This window comes from Haemaphysalis longicornis, unplaced genomic scaffold (assembly GCF_048455015.1).
Source record: "Haemaphysalis longicornis isolate Haplotype H1 unplaced genomic scaffold, Haemaphysalis longicornis Haplotype H1 scaffold_9, whole genome shotgun sequence".
NCBI lineage: Eukaryota > Metazoa > Arthropoda > Arachnida > Ixodida > Ixodidae > Haemaphysalis > Haemaphysalis longicornis.
The window spans coordinates 15,002,646-15,020,518 of record NW_027526460.1 but is presented as its reverse complement, the minus strand read 5'-3'; the positions used below and the strand labels follow the sequence as shown (position 1 = coordinate 15,020,518).

Sequence of the window (17,873 nt, the reverse complement as noted above, 5' to 3'; positions counted from 1 at the left end):
GAAAGCAGCGCTGCCATTTTTTACCACACAGTATGGTGTATGCCTGGCGTTAGTTAACAATTAATCTAGAGCAGACAATCGAGACTGCATGCTGCAGCACAAGTCTGTTTGTGGTACCGCTTATGCGGCTAGGTGAAGCGGTCGTGAGGATGCGCATTTTACCGTAGGCTGCGTTGTTGCCCATTGATCAAACATAATTAAATGTGAGTTTTGTTCAGACCTTATCTAAGAAGTCTGTGTCGCGTCTGTTCTTGTGGGTGTTACAAATAAAGATGCGTGTGTTCTTGTGGTGTAGTGGTTATCACATCCGCCTAACACGCGGAAGGTCCCAGGTTCGATCCCTGGCAGGAACATTCCTTTTTATTTTTTTTTTTGAACATTAGTGCAAGTTACCAGTTACCCGTGTTCGTAGCGCCACTGAAACGATGTCGGGCGGCTGCGAAACTATACAAATGATGGTAGTCACTGCATGGAAAACGAGTCGCCGTGCGTTGTTTCCCGCGGAATAATTGACAACCGTACACTAGCGTTGAATACTGGTGCAGCATGCCCTATTTAATTACGATAGTTTTGTCAAATCAATTGACAATAGACGCCTTTAAAACGCCGTCCAAAGGACGCGACAGGGATGACCTCACAGTATCGGAAGGGTCGTTTATCGCCGAACTCCTGCCCCTCAGATCCGCCATTGCTGCTCCCTTGCAAGTGTATATTGTATTGTAGGTCGGTATTAGAATGTAAATAACTTATCGAGTTAAATTCTTCAAACGCATCTTTGGGGCTACCCAGGGCGGTGGCCGAAGCTTCCCTCACTAATTGCAGTGCAAACGGTTGATTTGATTATGAGGTTTAACGCGCCGACGCTACACCAGGCCGATGAGACGTGCCGTAGTGGAGGACTCCGGATTAATTTTGACTACTTGCAGGGGATCTTTAACGAGCTCCGAAAACTTGATCACACGGCGGTTTCGCCTCCATCAGAAAAGCGGCAGCCGCGGCCGGAAATCGAGCGCGCGTCCTTGGCAGTGGAAAACGAGACGGTGCGTTCGGTACTCCGGGCTCCTGAGCCCCTCTCCGCGGTACTCCAGCCCCACCGGGAAAGGATGGCCGAGTCCGCGAGAGGCAGAGGAGCGGCGCGATCCCGGTCAAGGTCCCCGAGCAGCGGAAACGCGGAAGGAGCGTTCCGGCCGCCCGGAAACTGGTGCGCCTCTCCCCTGTTCAGGGCCGTTCGCGCGCGTAAAGGGGCCGCGGGCCGGCTGCCGGCTGAGGTCAAGGCCTCGCGGGACACCTGCACGCACCCCTCTCGGCACCAACATGCACCCCTTCTCCCCGAGCGGACCCCCTTCCCTCTCACCACACACACCTCGTCCTCCCGCCGGGAAGGCGAATGTATGCGGTCTTTACCCCGACGGTCGGGGAAGAGCTCCGAAATGGACTCGCCCAGTGTTCCCCCCGTGCTGCTACGTTGCTCGATGTGGCGGGGGATATTAGGGGGCGATGACTGGCGCAGGAACTCCCTCACGCGTTCACAATGTTTTGTTTTTTTCGTTGGGCATCTTTTGTGGCCGTCTGCTATTTCTTTTCTTTTTTTTTTTTGGAGTTCAGTTGTCAAATCTGGAACTGATGAACTGTGCTTTATGGTTTAGTTGATGTGAGCGGGAAAGTTCATGTGTGGGGCAGGTTTATGTTCGCGGGAAAAAAATAATACCGCAGGTGCCACAGAGGGCTCGATAAAACGGCTATTCGAACAAATAATTTCAGCCGATAATATGTATTCACTACAGCTCACGGCCAGGTGCGGGCCACCGCTCAAGTGGTCGTCCATGATCTATTTTTGTTTGTATCATCATGTAGTATTTTCAGTAACTACAACGCAATTAAGCAAGTCTCCAGTCATGCAGTCAGCCTTCCTCGCCTCACGAACGACCAAGGAGAATTAAACAGGACATTTTTTGCGGACAGCACCAGTAAAATAATGGTCTATTTTCGGCAGGACGGCAGACGTTCTCGCTTACTTTTCGTCCTTTAAGGTCGTGTTAAATACTAATTTAATTAATGCGGGCAAATGGTTAAGGTTTTATATCTAATGACGCAGGCAACAGAAAGCGCAGAAAGCCGCCCTTATCCTCTGTTTCTCTACTCAAATGTTTGAACAAGCACTATTATGTTCCGTGCACACCATTTATTCAATCACTTAAACGTCCCACTCAACCACACATGAGATTTTGACCAGAGACAACGGAAGCACCACCCACGAACTTTTTCCTCCCTCGTAGTCACTCATCCCGTAAAGTTGACCGGGTGATCCACGGGCGCCTCCTTCGCGTTCTTGAGCGAACGCGCGAGACGCATTTTCTCAAGCTTGTGGCGAAGTCCTCAAACGCCCGTCCTTCCGTCGCGAGTGGCGTGCAGAACCGGGCCGAACCTCAAAGCACAGGGTACATCAGCGCACCGAACCTCACGAGCATCTCGCAGGAGCGCCGAGAGCAGTGTCCGTGGTTCGCGGAGGAGCCGCCAGGGCGGCGCCGGGATCGCGTTGGCATGGCAACCACTCCCTCTCAGCTGGAAAGGATGCGTGCCACACCCCCCGAAAGCATCGGTCGCACGAGTCGGTGACCTACTCGTGGCGCGGTTGTGTTAGAGCGCGTTTTTTGCGCACAGGACGCGTTACGATTGGCGGGAACCGCGGTCCCCCGATTTTTTTTCCTTCTTTCCCACAAAGTGGGCGAGTGCGCTCACGGCGGGGAATCTGCACGAGGCGGCACACGGGAGACGCTGGTTGGACTCGCCCGGACCGCTCTGTTCCCCCCTGCGGTGCAGACGAGTTCAATTTGCGTGTCCTTTTATGAGATGGAGGAGGGAAAACGCATGGAAGAGAGGAACCTGGGCCGCTGTCGGTAGGAAACGATTACTTTTTCCGCGGACTCCTAGATTTGGTGTTTGTTTTGTGGCTGCCGCCTCAAGGTGACTCCGAGCGCTCCCGGGGAGTGTTCCGCGAATCGGGATGGATGGCAGGGCGCAGCCGCCGAGACTTCGATCGCATCAGCGAGCCGTTCCAGAAATAAACCGATATTTCCGGGCGCCTAGGTTGCACTTGACCTTCAATCGCGAGCGATGCCGGCCCGTGTTTATTCTCCACGTGTTTGCGAAATTTTGTATTGTTCCTGTCAGGATGTGTGAAATAAAGTGTTTCCTATTTACCAGTTCGTGGTTTTCCGTTTGAAGCCTCCCTTCTCCTCAATTTTCAACACTCAGTCAACGTTTCGCGGCCCTTGAAAAGTAGGCGCCCATTTTCTTGTCGCTGCTGTTTATTCAACTGTTATTGGTCTTTCCAGAAATCGCAGCTTTCTTGAGTGCTTCCAATGGCACCCTGCGAGGTGTCATAAACGTTAACCACGCTGCTAAAACTGAAAGAAAAAGACGAAACAGAGTGTCACTAGTTTCGTTTTTTCTCTTTTTTTTTACATTTACTTTCGGTGGCCGCGGTACGCGCGCGATTATTTGCCGTGAGCGTTCAAGGTCCTGGATAGCGTCACGGCATGTCCTTCTCCGCACGTGTAAAAACGCGGCTGCGCTATTTTTCCCAGGGCTGTTCTCGCAGCAGCCAGGGTACCCATCCCCGTATGTACTCGTTTCGCTCTCGGAAACTGGGCCGCTGACTGCGGGCCACACGAGAGTCGCGATAGGAAAGGTAGGAGACCCGGCCTTGGCCGGCCTTGGCGACGCGCAGAGCGGACTTTCTCCGCCAAGGCCATCGGCCTCGGCCGAGGGAGAGAGCGCGGCTCGGAGGAAGAAAGAGCGGAACTCGTTTCCATCGACTTTCTCCCGGCGCTGCTTCGCCAGGCGGCACGCTGGGCACACACACGAGGCGCAACAAGTTGTCAACATCGCGCCGAGGGCTGGAGGCGGAAACAAAATTGAATAAAAAAGCGAGCCCGGGAACACCTTGACCGTCGTCTCGCGAAAGTGGGCCAAGTTCACTCCTGGCGCGGAAAGAAGGCCACACAGATGCGCGGCCGCAAACGCTCCGCCCCGTTCGTTGTTGCCGAGGGGGAGTTTCCGGGGCAAGGGCAGAAACAGCTGGGCGCTTCTTTTTTTCCTCTCTCTGCCGTGCTCGTGCCTCCGGGGTTCTCCTCCTCGTGACGTCACTCGACTGCGTCACCCAACAGCGGACGAGTCCATTTCGCAGTCTCGCGGGGGGAAGTAAGCGTGGTCGGGGCACGTTGTTGGCGGCGGCAAGTGGTGACGAAAGGGGCGCAAACCTCCCCCGCTGCTGCGTGGGTTCGCCGCCGTCACCAGTTGCTGCGTGGGAGTGTCACGACACCTACCCTCTCGTCGTTCGTGCCAGTCGGGAACGGGTAAAGCACGGCTGGGGCGAACCCGTTACCGGCGCGACCCAGATTCTCGTCGCCCAAGGTCGGCGAGGGGGAGTTCAAGGTTGATAGCACCGCCGTCAGGGTTGCGGCGCGCAGCGGTCGAGGTCAGCACGGTCGATAGCGCTTCCCCCGGTTCCCGGCGGTGCCCAAGGCTGCCTCTGCCGACCACGCTCCTCGAGAGGGGCCCCTCGACTCCTTCCCGGCCCGGGGAAACGCGGACTGGGGGGCGGGAAGCGCGTGCCGTTGGTCTAAACACCTTCGGAGACGACGGCGCTCGCCTAGCGACAGCCCCTCACCCCCTTTAGGACTGTTTCTCCGCCGATACGCTCCTCCAAGGGCACTGCAGTGCTGGTTACTAGGCCGTTCTGAGTAGTTGACGTCGGCGACGAAAGGGAGAAATGGAATTACGCTTGCTGGGGGGGCGGGGCGGTGCTGGGGAAAATCCACGTTACGAAGGGGTGCCAGGACTACGTAAGGTAGGGGTGAAACTTGGTGAGGGATACTTGCTATTTGCCTCTTTTTTGCTATTATAAAATATGACAAATCACCTGACTGCGTGGAATACCGTATTTTCGCGCGTATAACCTGCACCAAAAATGCGAAAGTTTCAGGGGTGGAGTAGAGGTGCGAATTATATGCGAGGTATTTCCTTTGGTGCAGCTTCACCGCAATGCGCGTTGGACCGTGATGTCCCAACCGCAGTAATAGCGGCTAAGCCCCTGTTATCCCATTGACAGTGCTTATTTTGCAAACAAAGCTCAACAATATACAAACCTGAAAAAAAAAAAATGTATGCGGCAAGTCATCTAGTTACGTAGTAAGCTCGGTAAGTTCTTTTGCATAAACAAATGGGTAATGTCGCTTGAGTAGTAGCTTTGGTCCATCCTTTTTTGTGTGAAATATGCGGGCAATACGCGGGGATATATTTTTTATTCGCCGAATGAAAGTGCGGGTTTTTTGCAGGGGAGGGTTATACGCGCGAAAATACGGTATCTGTGAAGCCTTACCGACATTGAACTTACGCCAACCTAGTTAGGGCTTCTCTGATACAATCATTGTGATTGCCCGTGAGTAGTGGGTATCTAGGAAGAGAAAAACGCCTCAAAAGAAATAGAAATACGTGGAAAATGAATTTTGCTTTCGAAATAATATTTCACTCCAAAACGAAAGGGCGTCACTTGTGTTCGGGGCTCATCGGAAAGCTAGAAAAGTTAAACGGGGTAATTAAAGAATTTTATTTTTTGAGTCGTTTGCCAAGATTATATCACCTGCGCAGTGTTTGAATCTCGGCTTGTTAGGCAGCGTAACTTTCGAAAAGTGTTGTTGTCGCTGCTAAGCGTTCGCATTACTAGATGAAAATGGGGTTAGAGTAGGGGACAAAGCTTTCGTTACATAACGTTGCTGGAACACAAAATATTTTACAATAACAAGGAACGATTAATCTCACACGATTTCACAGATATGAAATAAACGAAACAATACAAAGAAAAACAGAACAACAACGGGAAAATGCACCAAAAAAGGTAAGAAAAATATGTAGCTGAAATAATTTTGGGTTTAATTTCCTCAGTTAGGTATGTTAAATTTTAGACTCTTGCTATGCCTGACTGGGACATTTTGTTCACTCGGGCACTGACCATGATCATGGCTTATCGCAAAACACACCTAACTTAAAGAAGTAATTTTGTCTGTGCTCCCTTCAGTGTCCTTTCGATGCTGGAAAAAAATATTTTAATAAATAATTGTTTTAAGTGACGTCGACCATCTCACAATACCCCTACATTTTGTCAACACAGCGATTAAAATAAAATAATCAACTCTTTAAGTGGTGACTCCAGCCGGCTGCCGCCCACCCCCATCGCACCTAAAATTTTGGCGTTGATTAGGGGAGGTGGTGGCATGGGCGAGGCTACTGGCTCTGCCTATCATCAAACGACGAAAGGGCGCGAGTTGGGCGGCAGCGGTTGCTCATTGTCCACTTGACTGTTCGTGTTCTGTTTCTGGTGCTGTTCGCGTTAAATAAGGTGGGTAGTTTAAGGCCCGAGCTCGTCAACGCGCATTGCCACTGCTCGCGGAGGAGGGGGGGGGGGGGGGGGGTAGAGAAACAGGGTGTTGAGGGCACAGGAAGAGATGCGGAAGAGGATTGGGGCGTTATGGTACGTGTCGGTTTGCAGTCGGCGCCATATTCGCGATTCTTCGACCGAGGGCGGGAAACACTGAAACGATGAGTGTGACGGTGGGCCTCCTCGATTATCAGTCCCGGATCGTCCGCGTGCTGCCCGAGACGCGATCCGGCGTTCGATTTTCCCATGTATTCTTATGGGGCTTCCGGTCCTTACGCAGCCCTTGGACTGCCCGCGGATCGTCCAGGACTGGTAAATCGCGGATTCCCGGTATTACCATATATGATGTCCATGAAGTTGAGGGGAAGAGGATGGAAAGTGGCCGTTGTAGAGGCCGAGACGCCTGGCCCACGACTTTTTTTTTCTCTAGCGTTATTGAACAATTTTGAACTTTATTATTTTTAACTTTCTTTGTGTCCATGCCACGTTCTTCCTTCACTTTTATTGTTTTCGTGGCCTGACAATAACATCTGATCTGAGACGGGACGAGCGTCTTTGATCATATTACTTCATCTTCCACGCAAAAACTATTTTCTTCGCAGATCGCTTCAACTGGCACCCGTGGCAACAAAACTGCTAGCTTACAAAACACTCGTTACACTGATCCTGGAATATGAGAATATACTATAGTTTACTCATGCTCCTCACTAACACAAAGAAAAAAAATAGAAGCCAAGGCCGTATTCATATTTCATATTCACAAAAACGAGGTAGTCGGAACAAACATACAAATAACTGATCAAAAAACAAATGTAACAATGATGCTTTTAAATACTCTTTCTTTCCAGTTACCATTCGGGCATGAAATTCGTTAGCGCTCGGTTTCACCACTTGCACCGAGTAATTATGTGAATTCGCACCAAGAATTAAAATTGACGTCTCGTAGTATACTTAATGCAATGGTTGTACTTTGTGTGCACAGTGGTAAATATTGTAGAATGTTTTAATCGCTGTTGTTATTACTTGATCATGAAAGCCAGCGTGTACTCTTACTTTGAGTGTATAATGAAAAATAATTGTTGTATACGAACCGCCATGTGGCTGCTTTTAATTTTTTTCATGTATTGCTTGTGCTCTCGAACCCACCGGCTCTTTTCTCAGCGGAGACTGGTAGTATAGTAAGTAAATAATGAAAAAAAGAAATTCGACCATTTTCGCCCAGCGCGAAATATGCCGAAACAGCGGAGCTGTCGTTCTCTTGCGTCCGCTCGAACGTCGATGGGCGCTCGCCCGAGAATGGCAGATCCGTGTCCCCGCAAATTCTACGGTTCGCGCAAAGGAATCGGCAGCTAAACACCTCATCCACAGCTGAGCGTCAACAACGAGAGGCTCCTCCCCTCCCCTCTAGGTGGGAGGGAGAGGAACGCACCCCTCCGATACCACTGCGCCCTCTATCGGTGGGTATGGGAACCGGCTTCTGCGGGGCCGCCTGCGTGACAAAAATTGGCTGGCGAATACGATACTCCCTAATACGATATTTGAGTGCAGCATCAGTGCGCTGAGGCAGCACTCAGTCACTAGTGGGTTCTCTCGACGGCAGCTATGAGTCTCAGGAAGGGACAGCCACGCGCACGCCCCCCCTACCAGTAGCGGTCCCAGAGATTGGTTTTGGAGGGGGCGAATTTTTTGGGGGGGAGGTAGGGGGAGGGCGAATAAAGAACCGCTCCCCTCCTTGCAGCAGTTTTTCGAAGGAGGTGATAACCATGCCGGCGTGCGCACGTATGCGGAGTAACCCGCTTGCGCACAATCACTTAGCGGCACAGTGGTTTTTGCCCCCCCCCCCCCCCCCCCCCCTTAGGCGGTACAACGGCAGGCTGGCTCGAGCCCGCATTTCTGACGGTCGCAACACGTTTGCGACCTCGCACAAGTGGGATGCTTAAAAAAAAAGTGAAAAGCTGAGGACCTGTTTGGGGCAGGAGGGAGGGGGCGATCGCGAATTTTGCTAAATTAGTGCATTTTCCAGCCGATTTTTCAAAAAAAAAAAAAGTGCGCAAAAACAATGTCTAGTGAGCGTACCAAATTCATTACATGAAGGTTAACCGTCGCAACGCGTATACATAGAGGTCGCAAACACATGGGATTCAATGGGGCTGGTAATGGGGAATCGAAAAACTTCGTTAAATCCAGGAATTCGCTACATAGAGGTTCGTTACAGCCAGGTTTAACTGTAGTTTATTTTGAGCCGGTTTTTATCTATTATACACTTTTTTTTAGTGCGCGTTACGTTATAACGGGAAGCGTTGGGAAACGAGTGTCCCGGTGTTTTAGCACCGTGATTACATGAGACGACAACGACAGGAGACGCGAAAGCCCTATCCACTGAAGGGGTTCGCCCCTAAAAACCTTGCTATTAACGCGTAGTGTTGGAGGTACGCCAACAAATTTTTGTGCAGTATATGCTTTCTAACCCAAATGAAAGGGCATCACTTTAAAGCACCTTGAGCCGAAACGGTTTTCCTGATAGAGCTATAGAACGTTGGAAAGCGGAATTTTTAGATCTACCAGCCTACGTATGCTGACAAAACGAATGCTGGCAACCACGTGAGCCAGGCGGTAACCTTTAACTGTACATGAGATGAAAAGAGGTGTTCAAAAACGTGTCCCCAGCATAAACAATAATAAAATGCAGCCTTTCCTATTCCTTCGCGCGGTTTCTGCCTCTGCCAAAACGGTATCTGAAGGTGGCGGTCACACAGATAGTAGCCTCAGCCCGGATCAATTAGGGGCACCGTACCAAAAAGCAAACTGAGAACACAATGCTCCAGTGGAATTTCCGGGGCTTCAGAGACAAGGCAGGCGAGATATACAATACGTGGACTCAGTCCTGCAGAAGACAAATAAAATGCCCAGGCTCCCCGGCTTCGTGGCGAACGCCGATCCCACGGAAGTAGGCACGGCAGTGCTGGTGCGGAACAACGTATCGACAACGCCACATCTAACCACACAAAGGGAGTGCAAGCACACCTTCATTGAAAAGCGCAAAGGCTCATGGGTACATTGTTTTCTCCCGCGCCGGGAGTGCCTCCACTTCCGGTTCGGGAGCTCTCCTGGCCTCCCGTACTCCGTCGGCTTTCACGCGCGAGTGTGCTTGTTGTTTATCTGTTTCCACCGAAAAAAAAAAAAAGAACGCTCATGCAGCGAAAATTCCATAAATAACAACGATTGACCCGGCCCTACTAGGGGTTTACCTGACAGGTAAGCACCCTGTGACAAATAAACAACACGCAGACGCGCGTCTGAAAGCCGCCGGCATACGGGAGGGCAGAAGAGATCTCGAATTGGAAGTGGGGGGAGCAGACGACGCACCCGTGAGCCTTTGCGCTTTTCACCGGTCACCTGTTGAGGTGTGGGGAGTGCACAGAACGTTTTCGTCTTCGATATGCACTGCAGACCATCCAAGAAGGACTTTGACCTGGCGGCAAGAATTCAGAAAGCCGGCTATAGACCTTTGCTCGTGCTGGGTTATTTAAATGCATCGCATATGACGTGGGGGTATAGATTCTGCTCGGAAAGAGGGAGGGAACTAACGAACCGCATGGAGCAGCACAATTTGGCCTTGCTCAGTGAACCAGACACTCCCACACGAATGGGCCGATACCGCGCCTGGCCTGTCGCTCCTAGCAGGGATCCTGGACGCTATGTGGCAGAGCACGGTAGTGAACTTGGGGTCCGAGCTCGACGTCCTGAAGATCGCAGTCAGGGGCCCCTTCAGGGCGAAGGTCGGAACAGCACGAATACGAGTTGGGACAAACTTGGGAAGGAACAGGAGGAGATGCCAGCAGATATAACGATGGAGAGAAAGCCCTACGAGTGAAAGAAAGAGCAACTCGCATTGGTGGAAAAACACGCAGAGAGAAATCAGAGAGGAGGTCATAAAGTAGGCCACAAGGCATTCGCCCAGGTCCATTTGGGCGCTTGACCTCAAGGGCGCATTCGATAACGGCTCTCACGCCAGCGTCCTATCGGATTTCCGGGACACCGCATGCGGAAAGCGGGTCTAAAATTGCGTGCGGGACTTTTCGACCGACCGCCAGGCCCGAATATAAGGGGGGAAAGATGCCCCTCCCGCTAAGCTGGGAAGTCGGGGGACGCCCCAGGGATCCGTCTTGTCACCCCTCTTGTTCAACATGCACTCATGGGCCTGCCCAAAGGCCCAACCACATGGACTTGTAAAATCGACGTACTCGCACAACGACGTTCAACTACATTTTGACTAAAATAAAATAAATAATGCCGATTCTCACAAAATTACATATATTGAATGCAGAAACAACCCTTGCTCCCAAAGTTGCTCATTGCTTCGCGTGTTTTCTCCCGTTGTCTGAACTCCGTAGTTTACAAATTACTTAGTTTAGTTTTATCAGATAATTATTAGTTAAGTTAGCGTATTCATCAATTCTCTTTGCTTGCTATTCAACCTGGCCGCCAGATAGCATCACCGCCAGAGGTCGACGTCAACACCGTGCGTCCGAAGTTTACGTCGATGTCTGGCTGGCTCTGACTTGGGTGAAACAAGCGCGTAGCAATGTCACGGTTCGGCGAACTCCGGAGCACGCCGATTTTTGCACACGCTTACGCCGAGTTATTTTACGTGCCCATGTGGTTGTGTCATTTTTGCATAATATGTAGCAGGATCCCAGTACTTATTATAGTACTTGCTTCTTGCGCGACGCAAGAAGAAACCGTTTGAAAAAAACTGTCTGCTTTGCGTACCTTCATACCAGCGTAATTAGTATGCTGTGGATTACTCACAGGCATGTCGCGCGGAACTCGCTCACATGTACATGCATTCGAAATGCTTACTTGAATGATTTCAAGTGAACTTACAGGATTGAGCACTAATGCTGCTGTGCCAACGCGAGAGGTGGAAAAGCAGCGGCACGGAACATTGTTAACAGTTTCTACATTCACCGTAAGAAAGTCGCCACCGCTTCCACGTTGACCTACATTTTGCTTGTTTATTGCCCTGGCCTTACCTCAGCACAATCTATTCGATACAGCACATCATTTATGTAGAAGGGACAACTGGGCTGGTTGGTAATGCATATGGGACATCTTGAAGGTAGCGCACTTAAACACGGACACTAGCGAAAGAAACGACAAACCACAGCGCTGACTCACAACTGATTTTTATTAGAACAGACACACACTTAAATACTACAACCCAAACCCATGTGACCAGACATCATACATACGTCACAATCCAGCGTATCATTTCTAAAACATGACAGGCATGAAACAGACTGTGTGGATGAAGGCGCGTGTTATATTTCGCTAGTGTCCGTGTTTAGGTGTGCTACCTTCAAAATGTCCCATATACATCATTTATGATCCCCTAATTTAAAGTGACAGAACCATATCGTGACGGGAGCCATAGCAAAATAAAGAAATATGAACAGGCAGTTTGTTTCCAAGAAAGAGCAACCCATATGCACAAGGACCTGATCAAAATTGTGAAATGAAACCGAGGACTCAGGCTTCAGTAATCAGGTACGTTTGTACCCAGGCGCAAAGGCCACATGAACAGAAGCAAAGCAACCAAACCACAAACAAGTTTGGCACAACTGGACGACAGGCCGCACATTCGCATCGACGGTGTCGCACACTCGCAAAAAAGGGCGCTATTTAGCCGCAACTGTTAGAAACAACGCCTTTCGTCAGGTGTGTGTTCTGCATTGTAATATCTAGTGTAATCGTATATCCCAGCTGCAGACTACCGTAGCCGCCGTAGCAGCTAGAGCGTGGAGGTAGAAAGCTCAGTAACATATCCGAAGCTCGCTTAAAGCTCAATAACATATCCGAAGCTCGCTTCTTATACGCCTATGGCGGGTGACGTGCACACAGGGCCCTCACACGCTATTTTCTTTTTGATGCCTTGGTTTAATTTGCTGGAGACCCGAGGCCCCGCTGAAACTCACGGGCAGACGGTCGACAGGTTGGCGCCGTATTCCCGCGAGATGCCTACCAGGTCGGCTTGCAAGCTACACGGCTATTCATTGCGCGCCGGGTACGGAGGGTGAGAGGAGAATGACAAGCAGACTCGTTGGTTCATGTTTCATGCGCAAACGCTTTAGATTGTTAGCTTCAAGATTTCGCAGCGTCAACATTCGGTGGGAAACACCACGGCTTCAGATGTGCGCCGTTCGTATCCACCCTCCCTGCTTGTCGACGCTATTCCCCTCCTGGCCTGTTCACACGGTGCCTTCCACTGAGAGAGACACCGGTATGCCATCGGCGCCACGGACAGTTGTACAGAGAAAGCTATGCCTCAATAAGCATGCCGAAGCACGACCAGTCGACCTAACGGCGCCACCGGCCAGACGCGCTTGCACCGCTCAAAGTTCACTTTCACACGCACTGCGGCAGGCTGCGCGGATTCAGTTACTCGAAATGTCGGGTATGCGTTCTCGTTTTTGACACCGGTGGCCCCTTTGAGATATACCGACGCAGTCGTCGCCACAGACTAATTAAGTATCCGGAAGGTGCCAGTGATGGTGACACCGTCATCTAGAAATCTTTACTCCATTCCCATTCCATTCCTGGCTAAATGCGCTTAATTCCATTCCTATTCCATTCCGGCATCTCGAAAAGGTGGAATGAATCCGGAATCAGTCCAATTCCGGAGTGGTAACTCCGCAACACTGATGCAGGCAGCCACATACGTCATGGATAAATACTGTCCGTGAGTTACTTTTCGTCCCCGTGTGTTTTTGTGCGCTACATTTCACCACTATAAATACGCCATAGGGTGTGGCCTTATATGCTCCCCAGAAAAAGCAGCACTGGTGGTGATCCAGCCAAGAAAAAAAAAAATAAAAGAGGATGGGAAAATTAGCCTAGGTAGCGAAGGAAGGCATCCTACAATGTCCCAGCACCAAAGTTCTCGGTTTAATCGTCCAGGCCGAAAGTAGGGCCTCAATGCCCGTTCGGAAAATAAAGCGCACGTCGGAACAACTCCTTCATATGCTCCGACGGGCAGCGTCAAGAATACGAGGCCAGAAGGAGAGTGATGCACTCAGGCTCGTCCAACCTTTTGTGGTTGCCCGTATCACATACGTAACATTTTATCTCCTCCTGAACAAAGGGGACACGCAGGTGCTAGATGTCATCATCCACAAAGCCGCCAAGCGAGCTATTGCAGTTCCTATGAGCGCGTCTGCAAGCAAACTCTTCGAAATGGGCTTGCACTGTTAACACGGTGGACAAGCTTGTTGAGGCCCGTCTCGCCAATCAGAAGCAAAGGCTGAGCCAGCCAAAGGTGGGCAGACGCATCTTGCAGAGAATCGGCTGAAAGGCGACGGAATCTGTGAAGAGAAGCCAGCTGGTGGATCAATGGCTGGAAGCCATCACAACCAAGCCAATCCCAAAGAACATGAATCCGCCGCACCACGGCGTCAGGCGAAAGGCTAAAGCGCGAGGTCTAAATAGGCTGCTCGCAAACGAGGAAGGGGTCGTTTTCACGGACGCTTCTATGAACGAAGGTACGAAATGGTCAACAGCCACGGTGACGACCACGCGAGAGCTACTGACGTGTGCATCCGCTGAAGTTAAGAGCGTCAAAAGAGTTGGCGATCAATTGCTGTGGCCCTCACCCTTCCGGGCAAGACCAAAGTGGTAGCGAATCGCAGCAAGCCTGCAGAAGCTTCCAGTCTGGCTGGGTGTCCCACTTGGCCCTCCGAGTGCTCAAATACAAAAAAGCCCCGGAAAGAAAACAGAACTAGTGTGGATCCCGGCCCATTGCGCGGTGGAGGGCGAAGAGTAAATTTATCCACCAGCAGGCCTGTGCACTGACCTATACCGGGCCACTGCCATGGAGGAGCCGAAAAGCCAACCATTGCTCACCCACAGGGACATAACTATAGCATACTTACTACAGAGACAACAGGCGGAGGCTTTCAGCACCACACGCAGAACTCACGAAGGAACAGCAAACTATATACCGGCAAATCCAGGCAAACCGCATGTTCCCAAACCAATTTGAAGAAGCTTGCCCAGTCTACTCTTCAGCATGTGACATAGGAGAGTGCAGGTTTAGCCCGAAGCCCCGCCGTGGAGGATAAGCTACGGTTGGTCACCAGGGGCCAGGCGGCGAGAGCAGCATATGGATTCCCGTGAAGAGCGAACCACCTCCGTTCAGTGTGGATTTCGCACTGAAGGCCTCTCGTATAAAGTTTTTTTCTACTAGGGGCGAAGCCCCTTAGGCGCTGGGGCTGTTGGCGTGTCCTGTCGTCGTCGCCGTCAAAATCGTCGTCGTAACCATCGCCTCATGTAGTCACGGCACTAAAACACCGGGAAACTCGTTTACGCCTCGCGCTAGAAGGTAACGCGTACTAAACGAACACCTCACGCCTCACGGTGGAGCGCTTCGAAACGCTTACTGAAAAAAACACTGGGACACTCGTTTACGCCTCGCGCTGGAGAGCTTCGCACTTCAAAGACGAGATACTTTTACAGCCAAGCTGTATACCTCACCTCAACCCCCAACAGTTTCATCTCCGTGGGCATAAACGCCAAGGCGTTAAGAATACACGTATACACTGGGTGTAGGAACAAATGTTCCCGGAACAAATGGCTCCGGAACTTATGGTCCCGGAACTTATGGTCCCGGAACAAATGGTCCCAACTCGAAAGTTGGAACAAATGGTCCCGGAACTTATGGTCCCGGAACAAGTGGTCCCAGGCACCTCTTCGGGCAAAATGATTCTATAAAACTCCACGTTGGTTTTCTGTTCAAATTTGTTGTATCGTGCTGGAGTGCAGTTTATAATCTCTTTAGTTCTTCATTTTTTTCTTTGTTTTTCAGATTCCGTTAAACTGGTTATCTCAATTTTCGCTATGATATCGATTAAACACGGTATTTCTGCCAACCATGCAATTTTGTGCTAGTGCAGGGCATTTAGTCCATTTGGGGAATTTTTTATTCCTATTTCCGCCGTTTTTCTCCGGCCTTTTTTATTTTTGTCTTCGCGTTTTTTATACGTTGAAGACGGCTATTGTTATTTTTTACTTCTCTCTCTCTTCAGTTATTCGATTGTTGTAATGTTTTCATTTTTTCTGTTTTCGACATTTTGGTTTATCAAAACATCGTTATTTCAACTATATATCTGCCTTGTCACTAAATAACCAATGAATGTGCTACGTGCAAACACAGGGAAAAAAAATTACACCATCTTCCCGTGGGGAACCCTGATGAGGATGCGAAGCATCATGGCGGTTCCGTGTGGTTCCATTGTGTTGCCGTTATGTTGAGTGATCTGGTTTTTACTAACGCCAGAGGGAATTCCGCGTCCGGGTCCACACCGGTGGCAAAGGCACGCAAGTGCTGTTGTGTTACGGTGAGTAGGCGGTGGTTCTCGAGGCGCCGAAACTCGTTCATCATGTTCTTGTCGATGTTGTCTCTGTGGTAGAATCGGTAGTATCCGTCAGCTGTGGTGAGGTAAAGGTTGTTGACATTGGTGCACCGGCTGAGAGCAATGTACACGCCCTCCTCTTCACAGCTTTGTCTTCTCGTTCTTCTTCTTCTTCGGCGGTTCCCCTACGGGAAGATGACGACGGTGGTTGAACGCGAACCTATCTCGTGATGGATTCTTTGGTTGGCCAATCCCTAGGGGCATCCTGCCACAATCAGCATCAGAAACGCTGCGGACGGGGCTGGTTGAGCTGCAAGGCGCGTGGCGCTTCCCGCCACAGCTTTCCCACGGGAAATTCAGCATCCCCCTCTAAAGTTTTCAGTTCGTCGTTTCCGTTGACGTTCAGCTTCGCGTGCCTTCGTTGTATCAGTAGCTTCTTGACGTAGTTTGAATGAGTCAAGGACATAAGGCGCGTTCGTAGCACTTGGTCCTAGTTAAATTTCGCCTCTCCATCTTCTTGGCGAACTGATGGAGGCGAAATAGGGATGTTCTTTTGATGCGCGAGCCGAGAGAACGATCTCGACTCGCTCCGATGACCGACGACCGATGCTTGGAGCGGGTGAGGGATGAGGACTGCCTTCCTTGCTGGATATTAGGTTTATTTACATTATTTACATGACTCCAAGTTTACATCACGTCAGAGTGACGGTTACATTGTCACTCTGACAGCAGCAGCCTGTTCGGCCGAGATCTATACTGAACTAGATCCCCTCTCGACCGACCCTCGACAAAACCCAACACTCCGGTTTTGATACGAAAAACCCCGCCTCCAAGAAGGGGGCGTACAAGAAAGAGAGAAAAAACCTTTCAAACAATTAATAGAAACCATTGATTGGCCACAGGAACCAGCCAATCACACACATGTCCCCACCTGCGGTCACGTGACCTAACACTCTCTCTTACACACTCATAGTGCGTTTCCTACGCACGCTGTTGCACCCGGCCAGAAAATACAGACCATCTGCGGCCTAAAGTGAACCATCCATTACGTTCAGCGAGCGGCATCTGCACAAACAACAGCCAAGCCGAGGGCCCGGAGCGGTCCTCGCGCGGCTGACCTCCCTCCGCGCGACGCCTCCCACGACGTCGGGCGTCTGCGCTCGCGGCGTGACAATGAGGGTTGCTAATTCCCTCCCAGACTAAAGGGGCGCCGCCGGCCACCTGAACAGACCACGGGGAGAGACGCTGCCAGCCGAGGCGACCATCGTCGAGGCGAACGACCCGTCGACGAAGAGCGCCCGCCGCCGGAGTCGAAGATTTTTCAAACTTACACCGCGCGCGCTTTCAACACTAAGAGATACGATCATCTGGCCGCCCGTCAGCTTGTTATGCCGAATGACCCTGCCACCCTCGACGCGACAGAGGCACTCAGGCTAATCGCCCCCATCCTTTGACACACAAAAGGACGGGCACAACAGCTCTCCGCGGCTCCGAACTTGGCGTCCGCGCGGCTACATGAAAGGGACACGGGAAAGTAGCCACCAGCGGAGGCGACGCCAATACATGGGCCACCGGCGGCCTTCATTAATTACATGCGGAGCCCGAACTTAAAGGGACCCTGCAACACTCTTTGAACAGTGCAAGTAAACCTGTGCAACGTTTAGATTACACTGCCAGGAATACCTGAGCCAAATATTACACGTGCACGTGAAGCGGTGAGCGCGCAAATCGATGTGAAAGACGCGGAAAAACAAACCGCTCTCTCTTCAGTTGTCCTCATTATGCATGGCCCGAGGGACGTCACATAGGCCACGGCTGCCCGATCGGCTGTCACTGGTCAACTTCGCGGGGAGATTCTCCCATTTCCGTCGTCGTCATCGCTGTGTACGAACCTCTTCTATGCCTGAACCTGTAGGCACAGTTTTGCCGTTTCTTTTGTGTTTTGAGTGCGCGCGGAGTTTTAGTGATGAGCTCAATACTTCCCTTTCAACGGGACCACTCGACTACAAACGTTTATTGCTTCA

The 17,873-nt window shown here is 50.9% G+C and overlaps 1 non-coding gene across 1 annotated transcript; it reads left to right on the top strand.

The window, feature by feature from the left end:
* The first annotated feature begins 280 nt into the window (after positions 1–280).
* Positions 281–353, top strand: Trnav-aac (transfer RNA valine (anticodon AAC)). The gene has a single exon. It is a non-coding gene; the product is annotated as a tRNA-Val (tRNA).
* The last annotated feature ends 17,520 nt before the right edge of the window (positions 354–17,873 follow it).